This window comes from Petaurus breviceps, unplaced genomic scaffold (genome assembly GCF_028583685.1).
Source record: "Petaurus breviceps papuanus isolate PSGF00001 unplaced genomic scaffold, PetGlider_PUasm1.0 176, whole genome shotgun sequence".
Lineage (NCBI taxonomy): Eukaryota > Metazoa > Chordata > Mammalia > Diprotodontia > Petauridae > Petaurus > Petaurus breviceps.
Genome location: NW_027185771.1, coordinates 9,077,653 through 9,088,102, shown reverse-complemented (window position 1 = coordinate 9,088,102; position 10,450 = coordinate 9,077,653). Strand labels below are relative to the sequence as shown.

Here is a 10,450-nt window from a genome sequence, read left to right as displayed (position 1 = left end):
AGAGAGAGAGAGAGAGAGAGAGAGAGAGAGAGAGAGAGAGAGAGAGAAGAGAGAGAGAGAAAGAGAGAGAGAGAGAATGATATGCTTCAATGTGCATTCAGACCCCATAGTTCTTTCTCTGAATGTTGATATCATTTTCTATCGTGAGTCTTTTGGAATTGTCTTAGATCACTGCATTGTTGAAAAGAGCCAAGTCTATCACAGTTGGACACTGCACAGTGTTGATGCTACTGTGTACAATGTTCTCCTGGTACTGCTCACTTCACGCAGCATCAGTTCATGTAAATCTTTCCAGGATTTTCTGAAGTCCGCCTTCTCCTCATTTCTTATAGCACAGTAGTATTCCATTACATTCATATACCACAACTTGTTCAGCCATTCCCCAATTGATGGGCATCCCCTCCATTTCCAATTCTTGGCTACCACAAAATGAGCTGCTGGGGCGGCTAGGTGGTGCAGTGAACAGAGCACTGGCCCTGGAGTCAGGAGGGCCTGAGTTCAAATCCATCCTCAGACACTTAACATTTACTAAACTGTATGACCTTGGGCAAGTCACTTAACCCCAATTGCCCTGCCCTTCCCCCTCCAAAAAAGAAAAAAAATGAGCTGCTATAAATATTTTTGTACATGTGGATCTTCCTCTTGTTTTTTTACGACTTCTTTGGGATACAGATCTAGTAGTGGTATATGCCTTTTGGGCATAGTTCCAAATTGCTCTCCAGAATGGTATTGCATCAGTGTTCCAATTTTCCCACATCTTCTCTTTTATCATTTTCCTTTTTTGTCCTATTAGCCAATCTGACAGGTGTGAGGTGGTACCTCAGAGTTATTTTAATCTGCATTGCTCAAATCAATAGTGATTTAGAGCATTTTTTATCTGACTATAGATAACTCTAATTTCTTCATCTGAAAACTGCTTGTTAATACCCTTTAACCATTTATCAATTGGGGAATTAACTGTATTCTTATCCGTTTGACTCAGTTCTCTATATATTTTAGAAATGAGACCTCTATCAGAAACAATGGCAGTAAAAATTGTTTCCCATCTTTCTGCTTTCCTTCTAATCTTGGTTGCATTGGATTTGTTTGTGCAAAAATGTTTTAATTTAATGTAATCAGTCATCCATTTTGTATTTCATAATGTTCTGTCTCTTGTTTGGTCACAAATTCTTCCTTTCTCCATAGATCTGACAGGCAAACTATTCCTTGCTCTCCTAGTTTGCTTATGGTATCAGTCTTCATATCAAAATCATGTACCCATTTTGACTTTATTTTGGTATAGGGTGTAAGATGTTGGTCTATGCCTAGCTTCTGCCTTACTATTTTCCAGTTTTCCCAGCAGTTTTTGTTAAATAGTGAGTTCTTATGCCAGAAGCTGGAGTCTTGGGTTTATCAAATAGTAGATTATTATAGTCATTGACTATTATGTCCTGTGTACCTAACCTATTCCACTAAATGATGACTGCTGATTTATAATACAATTTAAGATCTGGTGCAGCTAGGCCACCTTCCCTTGCATTTCTTTTCACTAATGCCCATGATATTCTGGACCTTTTGTTCTTTCAGATGAATTATTATTTTTCCTAGCTGTAAAAAGTGAATTTTTGGTAGTGTGATTGGTATAGCAATGAATAAGCAAATCAATTTAGGCAGAATTGTCATTTTTATTATATTAGCTTGGCCTACCCAAATAAGCAACTGGTATTTTTCCAGTTACTTTGATATGACTTTATTTGTGTGAAAAGCGTATTATAATTGTGTTCATACAGTTCCTGGGTTTGTTCTGGCAGGCAGACTCCCAAAAATTGTATAATGCTACAGTAACTTTAAATGGAATCTCTCTATCTCTTACTGTTGGGCTTTGTTAGTAATATACAGAAATGCCAATGATTTATGTGGGTTTATTTATATCCTGCAACTTTGCTAAAGCTGTTCATTATTTCAAGTAATTTTTTACTTGATTGTCTAGGATTGTCTAAAGTATACCATCATACCATCTGCAAAGAGTTATAGCTTTGCTTCTTCAATGCCCATTCTAATTCCTTCAATTTCTTTTTTTCTCTTATTACTAAAGCTAACGTTTCTAGTACAATATTGAATAACAGTGGTGACAATGGGTATCCTTGTTTCACCCCCGACCTTATAAGGAAAGATTCTAGCTTATCCCCATTACATATAATGCTTGCTTATGGTTTTAGACAGATGCTACTTATCATTTTATGGAAAACCCCATTTATTCCTGTGCTCTCTAGTGTTTTTTAATAGGAATGAGTGCTGTATTTTGTCAAAAACTTTTTCTGCATCTATTGAGATATATAATTTCTGTTAGTTTTGTTATTAATATAGTCCATTATGCTGAGAGTTTTCCTAATATTGAACCAGCCCTGCATTCCGGGCATAAATTCCACCTGGTTGTAATGTATTATCCTCACAACAAATTGATGTAATCTATTTGCAAATTAATGTAATCTCTTTGCTAACACTTTATTTAAAATTTTTGACTGCCTTCCAGATTAGAAGCAGAGAGGGTTCTGCAGTCATAGTGCCCCTCCCCAAGAAGGCACCCAGATCCGAGCAGGACTGGAACCCAAAGGGAAAATAAAGGAAAATACAGCAGTTCTGATATGACAGAGGTAAAGTCAATATTCTAGGAAGTCCTTCCTGTCCAACAAGGGCAGTTGTCTGTGGAGGATTTGGCATGCAAACCCAAACTTCTGCCACTAAAATCTCTGAGAAAATGCAACAAACAACACAAGAAATTATTTGCCACCAGGAAACAGCAGAAAAGGAACAGCACCAAACAAACCAATGAATGATTTATTCATCAATTTTTGTTACTTTTACTTGCTATGACATTTTTTCAAAATAATTCACATTTGTTTGCTAACGCTGTTAATTTATATTTAAAGTTAAAATTCATTTAAAATAAGGGGATAAGTATAAGATCTTTAATACCCTGTTTAGTGATTGTTTGAATTCAAAGTTCTACTACAAGATTGCTATTTGTCTAGGTGTTGTTCAGCAGTCCTATTTTTATCAATTTTAGAGAACCAACAAACTGCAAATTCTGTAACTTCATGAAAATTCTACACATTGGCATTTTGCATGCTATATCAAGGTGTTTTGAGTGTGCATATTTGTTTTTCAATGGAGAGTATGGGGGAAGAGAAAAGAAATACTTAAAAACAGAAGTATAAAGATACTACATAAGCATATACACATACATACACATAATTATGTACACAAACACATATACACACATATTTGAAATTATTATTAAGATTATTAAAGTATTAAAATTAAAAATCAAAAATAAGCTAAGTTTTTCTTTAAGAATTCACCTGGAAATCTGAAGCAGAGGGTGAATCTGAATAGATTTATGAAACAAGATTTCATGGTAGACTGTTTTTACTTTCAACAGATAAAAATCGCCTATGTTGTACACAATGTTTTTTAACAGAAGTTAAGCCATTCTTTCTTGGTCAACAGAAGCAAAACAAATGTAGCAATACTCCTAAACAATAAAAGGCTGTCTACTTTCTTAAGTACATATCACTCTAGCAGTCGCCTTTACACGTTTTCAAGATCTAAAACAGTAATAGTAGAAAAGAGAAGTGGAGAATCCTAAGATCTTTTTAATCATTAGTCTAACTACATATTAGTTTTTAAAAGTGAACAGAAAATTTAGATAAGCTACAAAAGGCCTAAGAACAAACTGTTATTCAGCTCTAAGCTAATGAAAGAAGGTTTAAATTTTTATCAATAATAAATTAAGATTTCTGAATATGTCTATTTCAACTTGGAATAGAATAATTTAAAACAGGCCTTCTAGCTTTCTTTGCTATATATATAATTGGACTGAGTCTGAGATTACACAACGGACATGCAGTATTTTCAACAAGGATTAAAAATATGACCTATGATACTCTCAGCTTTTGTTATTTAACAAAGCCAATGCTCCATTTCTATAATTGTCAACTTAAGAATGTGGGTGGGGTTAAATCTCATGCAAATTTCTAAACACAAACTTCATTTACTCCTAGGTCAAATTCCAAAATGTTAGGGAGAATCTTTTGAAGCCTTTAGGTTTTCCAATGTAGAATGTTTCTTACATTTGCTCCCTATCTCCAAAATAATAAGCACATCATTTGGTTATTATTTATTAGCACATATTTTTGCTTTGCTTCTAACCACTCATACATTTTACTTAATAATCACATGAAAAAGGCTTTCATAACTACTAAGTTCATTAATTATGAAAAGCTTATTATCTGAGACTGAAATTCATGTAGTATAAAAAACTTCATATATACAATTAAATGAATCTTTAAGATGTTTTAAAATGATAACTTATTGGGAATTCTCTAAATAAAATTTATTTTAATAAAAATGCTAAAATATTGCTTCAAAAAAATAAAAATAAAATTTTTGCATCGATATTCATTAGTGAAATTTGTCCATAATTTTCTTTCTCTGTTCTGGCTCTTCCTAGTTTAGATATCAGGACCATATCTGAATCATAAAAAGAATTTGGTACTCCTCTGCCTATTTTTCCAAATAGTTTATCTCATATTGGAATTAACTGTTCTTTAAATATTTGGTAGAATTCACTTGTAAATTCACCTGGCTCAGGAGATTTTTTTCTTAGTGAGTTCATTGATGGCTTGTTCAATTTCTTTTTCTGAAATGGTGTTAAGTATTTTATTTCCTCTTCTGTTCAGTTAGGCAATTTGTATTTTTGTAAATATTCATCCATTTCACATAGATTGTCAAATTTATTGACATATAGTTGGGCAAAATAGCTCCTAATTACTGTTTTAATAAGTGGTGAATGCAGCACCCTTTTCATTTTTGATACTGATAATTTAGTTTTCTTTCCAAAGCTTTATCTATTTTGTTGATTTTTTTCATAAAACTAGCTCTTAGTTTTATTTATTAGTTCAAGAGTTTCTTAATTTCAATTTTATTAATCTCTCCTTTGTTTTTCAGAATTTCTAACTTGGTATTTAATTGGGGATTTTTAATTTGTTCTTTTCTAGCTTTTTGGTTGCATGTCCAATTCATTGATCTCCTCTTTCTCTTATTTTATTCATGTAAGCAGAGATATAAAACTACCCCTAAGGACTGCTTTGCCTGCGTCCCATAAGGTTCGTATGTTGTCTCATTGTCGTTCTCTCTGATGAAATTATTGATTGTTTCTGATTTACTGTTTGACCCACTCATTCTTACTTTTATTGCATCACAATCTGAAAAGGATTCATTTAATATTCGTGCCTTTCTGCACTGGACTGTGAGGTTTTGATACCTAGTATGTGGTCCATTTTTGTGTAGGTGCCATGTACCACTGAGAAAAAGGTATATTCCTTTCTATCTCCATTCAGTTTTCTCCAGAGGTCTGTCTATCGGATGTAACTTTTCTAAAATTCTGTTCACCTCCTTAACTTCTTTCTTGTTTATTTTATGGTTAGATTTATCTAGTTTGGAGGGAGGGAGGTTGAGGTCCCCCCACTGGTATAGTTTTTTTCTATTTCTTCTTGCAACTAACTTAACTTCTCCTCTAAGAATCCGGATGCAGGCCAGAAGATGCAGACGCAGGCCGGGAAGGGGCCTGATCAACTCAGAGGGCAAGTCTTCCCACCAACCACAAGGTCCACTACCAGGCCTATCACCAAAGGGCTGGGACTGGAAAGAGCAAGGTAAGAAGCAAATACAGGGGCCCCTGTCCTGGACAGCAAACACTCCTGGGGCTACCACTTCACAGCCCAGAAATTTTTTTTTTTAAAAGCCCCTTTCAGGACCTCCAAAGACTAGGATGACAGAGTGAACCTCACTTGCTCCAAACCCCCCCTCTGACCCTGAAAACATAGTAACTATTGCCCCAGGGCAAAACCCTCTACAGTAAAGGCTTGGGATCCTAGAGGAAGGGCGTGGCTAGGACCCTGCCTCAAAATGGGTAGAAAGCAGACTACAAAGACAAAGACTCTGGAGTCCTACTATCCTCAGAGGCAGGAACCAACCTCAGAGAGAGACAATGTGGACTCCACACCCAAAGCTGAAACTTCAACAGGGAATGGGTCCCAAGCACAGAAGGCTCTCCTAGATGAGATCAAAAGGAACTTTGAAAACAAAATGAGAGAGATAGAAGACAAAATGAATAATTCTCTCAAAACGAAAATAGCAGAATTAGAAAAACATTATAATGAGGAAAACATCTCTCTAAAAAGAAAAGTGTATGATATGGAAAAGGAGCTTCAAAAATTAACCAAGGAAAATGATTTGCTAAAAACCAGAATTAACCAAATGGAAACAAATAACTCTATGAGGAACCAAGAATTAGCCAAGCAAAACAACAAGAATGAAAAATTAGAAAAAGAGGTAAAATACCTCAAAGAAAAAATAACTGACCTGGAAAACAGATCCAGGAGAGATAATCTGAGAATCATAGGCCTACCAGAAAATTATGATGAAAAAATAAACCTGGACAACATTCTCCAAGAGCTCGTTAAGGAAAACTGCCCTGAGATACTAGAACCTGAGGGTAAAATAGAAATTGAGAGAATCCACCAGACACCTGCTGTAAGAGATCCCAAACTGAAAAGTCCTCGAAATGTTGTGGCCAAACTCCAGAACTACCAGATAAAAGAGAAAATACTTCAAGAGGCCAGAAAGAAACAATTCAAATATCGAGAGTCCACAGTGAGGATTGCACAGGATTTGGCAGCCTCTACACTGAAAGATCAGAGGCAGTGGAATACAATTTTCCGGAAGGCAAAAGAGCTCGGATTACAACCAAGGATCACATACCCAGCAAGACTGAGCATATTCTTCCAGGCAAAGAGATGGTCATTCAATGATATAACAAAGTTCCAGACCTTCTTGATAAAAAAGCCAGAACTCAATGGAAAATTCAACCTCCAATTACGAGATGCAACAGTGACTTAGAAAAGTAAACAAGGAGAACACACACACACACCCTGCTATTTGATAAGAATCCAGATGCAATACCACTTGGTGCATTGATATTACTTCATTGTCTATGGTACCTTTTAGCAAGATGTAATTTGTTTTATTATCTGTTTCAATTAGATCTATTTTTTGCTTTTGCTTTGTCTGAGATCAGGATTGAGCTCATCCCATTCACATTCACTGCTATGATTACTAATTGTCTTTCTCTCCATCCTACTTCCCTGCAGTTTACTTTTCTCTTTCCTTTTACCCTTGCTCCCCTCACCACTGTTTTGCTTCTGACCAACCACACCTCTCTCAATCTGCCCTCCTTTCTATCACCCTCCCTTTTCTTTCCCTTTTCTCCTCCTGCTTCCCTATAGGATAAGATAGATTTCTCTATCCAACTGAGTATGTTATTCCCTCTTTGAGACAAATCTGATGAGAGTAAGGTTCAAATGATTCTCACCCTCCTCCTCCCTTCTTTCCCTCTACTGTAACAGGTGTTTTGTGACTCTTCACATGATATAATTTACCCTATTCTGCTTCCCTCTTTCTTCTCAGTACAATCTATTTTTTAATCCCTTATTTTTTAAAATTAATTTGTTTACTTTTAGTTTACAAGATTCAGTTCCACAATCCCTTGAATTTCAAATTTTCTTCCCTCCCCCTTCCCCCCCATGGCAGCATGCAATCAAATATAGTATCTGCAAAAACCTTCACAATAAACTTTAGTCAGGTGGTAGAGAAGGATTATAACCGATGGAATGAACAATGTAATCCCTTATTTTTTTAAATATCATATCAAAGTCAACTTATACCCATACCCTCTGTCTAAGTATATTCCTTCTAACTGCCCTTAAAGATACAGTTTTCAAGAGTTACAAGTATCATCTTCCCATGTAGGGATGTAAATTGAATATTGAATAACGTGTTTTTGTTTCGTTCCTGTTTGCCTTTTTATGCTTCTCTTGAATCTTGTTTTTGAAGATCAAATTTTCTGTTTAGCTCTGATCTATTCACTGAATATCCATCTTTTCCTCTGAAGGATTATGCTCAATTTTGCTGGGTAGTTGATTTTTGATTGTAATCCAAGCTCCTTTGCCCTCCAGAATATCAAATGCCAGAGTGTCCAATCCTTTAACACAGAAATTCATTAAGTCTTGTGTAATCTGGCTGCTTATAGTATCTTCTCCTTGACCTGGAATCTGGCTACAATATTCCTTGGAATTTTCATTTTGGGATCTCTTTCAGGAGATGATTAGTGGATTCCTTCAATGACTATTTTACCCTCTGGTCCTAGGATATCAGGGAAGTTTTCCTTTATAATTTCTTGAAAGATGCTGTCTAGGTTCTTTTTTTTTAATCATGGCTTTGACATAGACCAGTAATTCTTAAATTATCACTCCTGTATCTATTTTGCAGGTCATTTGTTTTTCCAATGAGGTATTTTATAATTTCATCTATTTTTTTTTATTCTTTTGATTTTGCTCAATTCTTTCTTGATGTCTCAAAGTCACTAGCTTCCACTTGCCCAATTCTAATTTTTAAGGAATTATTTTCTTCAAATAGCTTTTGCACCTCCTTTTCCACTTGCCCAATTCTAATTTTTAAGGAATTATTTTCTTCAAATAGCTTTTGTACCTCCTTTTCCATTTGGCCAATTCTACTCTTTTAGGTGTTTTCTTTAGTGGGCTTTTTTTCCCCCACTTGGCCAACTGTATTTTTTAAGGAATTGTTTTCTTCAGTCAATTTCTATCCTTACACATACCTCTCATTCCTTTTCCCAATTTTTCCTCTACCTCTCTTATTTGACTCTGAAAATCCTTTTTGAGCTCTTCCAAGAAGGCTTTTTGGGCTTGAGACCAATTCATCTTCCCCTTTGAGGTTCCACATGTAGGTATACTGATGTTGTATTCTTCTGAGTTTGTGTTTTGATCTTCCCTGTCACTATAGCAATTTCCTATGGAAAAGGATCTTCTTTGCTTCTTGCCTATTTCATGGCTTTAAAAGTTGAGCTTTCCTGCTAGGGCACAGAATGCACTGTCCCAAATTTCTCGAGCTGTGGTACAGGGGCCTGATCACTGGCTTTTTGTGCTGAGGCCTCAGGTGCTAGTAGCTTGTTCACTGCACTGGGGTAGCCCAGCCTATTGTCACATGGTTTCCAGGGCTGGTAATCTGCCTACTGCTCTGAACTAGAGGCCTCACAGATGGCCTGCTGTGCCACTGGTCTTCAGAGCCAGGACTAAGGGGCCTCAGTTGCTGACCTGTGCTGGGGCTAAGAGCCTCCCATGGCTTGCCCAAACACCATCTTCACTGAGTTGTACTCCCCTTTTACCCAAGTGAGAAGACCTTTCCTGAAGTCCTTCTAAGTTATCTCGAGGTGGAAAACTGTTTCACTCCATCTTTTTGTAGGTTCTGTCACTCCAGAATCCATTTAGAGGTTTGATTTAATGTTGTTTCTGAGGGAAACTGAGAAGCACTCCAGGCAACTTTCTGGCTTCTCTCCACCGTCTCCAGGGAGGAAAATCTTGTTAAACCAATATAAATCCCATGATGCTCATCTATTTGCTCCTATGTCACTTTGGTATTGATGTTGGTATTCATGTAGTGCATCTTTGTTCAAAAGTTCATAGTAAAAATCCGTGTAAATGTGGGGATGTATACAGTCTTAACTAAATTAGAAGTAATTAGCAATTATGCAACTCATTTATGTTAATCCATGAAAAAACACTGTTGGTGGTGAGGGAGTGTATGTACAAAGCTCTGAAGATATCTTAAACTTTTAAAGAATGTAAGAACGCCAAAGAAGAGAATGTGAACCTGGGCTAATCAGTCTGCTAGAAAAGTTATCTCTTAAAAGGACAAAAAAATGGTAGGGATAGGCCAGGGTTAGGTGGGGAGGGGGAGTACAGAGATAATAAGCCAAGGATTCCTGTCCCAAAGTAGAACTTAAGGAGGGAATTTCTACAGACAGAGTTCAGTGGACAAAGGCTGAGATGTGGGGATCAGGTAGCAGTAAAAAAAACAGTTCCAACCTGAAATCCCTGGGGGCAGATCTAAGGCCACATCCCTACCCAGCCTACCCACTAAAAATACTACCAGCTGTCCACAAAACTGAGGGCTCAGAGAACAAGCAGTCACTCTTGATCAGAGGTTGGAATGGGATAAATTAGCAAGAAATAACTCTGACCTTAAAGGTGAAGACAGAAGAAGTAATCAGCCAGGAGGGAAGCAATCAGAAGAATTAAAAAGCTTGAGCTGCCCAGAAATTTATGTGGGACTTGACTGGGTTAAAAAGTAGACTGAGCCAAAATCACTCACAATGGAAAAACGTCTCTGGTTCTGCACACACTCTCCTGTGATGGGTGGGTGAAGGTGGTGAATGAGTAGAAAACTCAACCTACCTTTTGCCTTACTTACAACTGCCTGGAGCTGGGGGTGGGGGGTGGGGGGGAGGGGGAGGGGGACTCATTCTCTACAAAAATGCCTCAGTGACATGACT

General features: G+C 36.7%; 1 protein-coding gene across 5 annotated transcripts in view; it reads right to left on the bottom strand.

Annotated features, from left to right (window-relative positions):
* The window catches only part of FBXO31 (F-box protein 31), an 87,046-nt gene that overhangs the window by 8,869 nt on the left and 67,727 nt on the right, over positions 1–10,450 (bottom strand). The window lies entirely within an intron of this gene.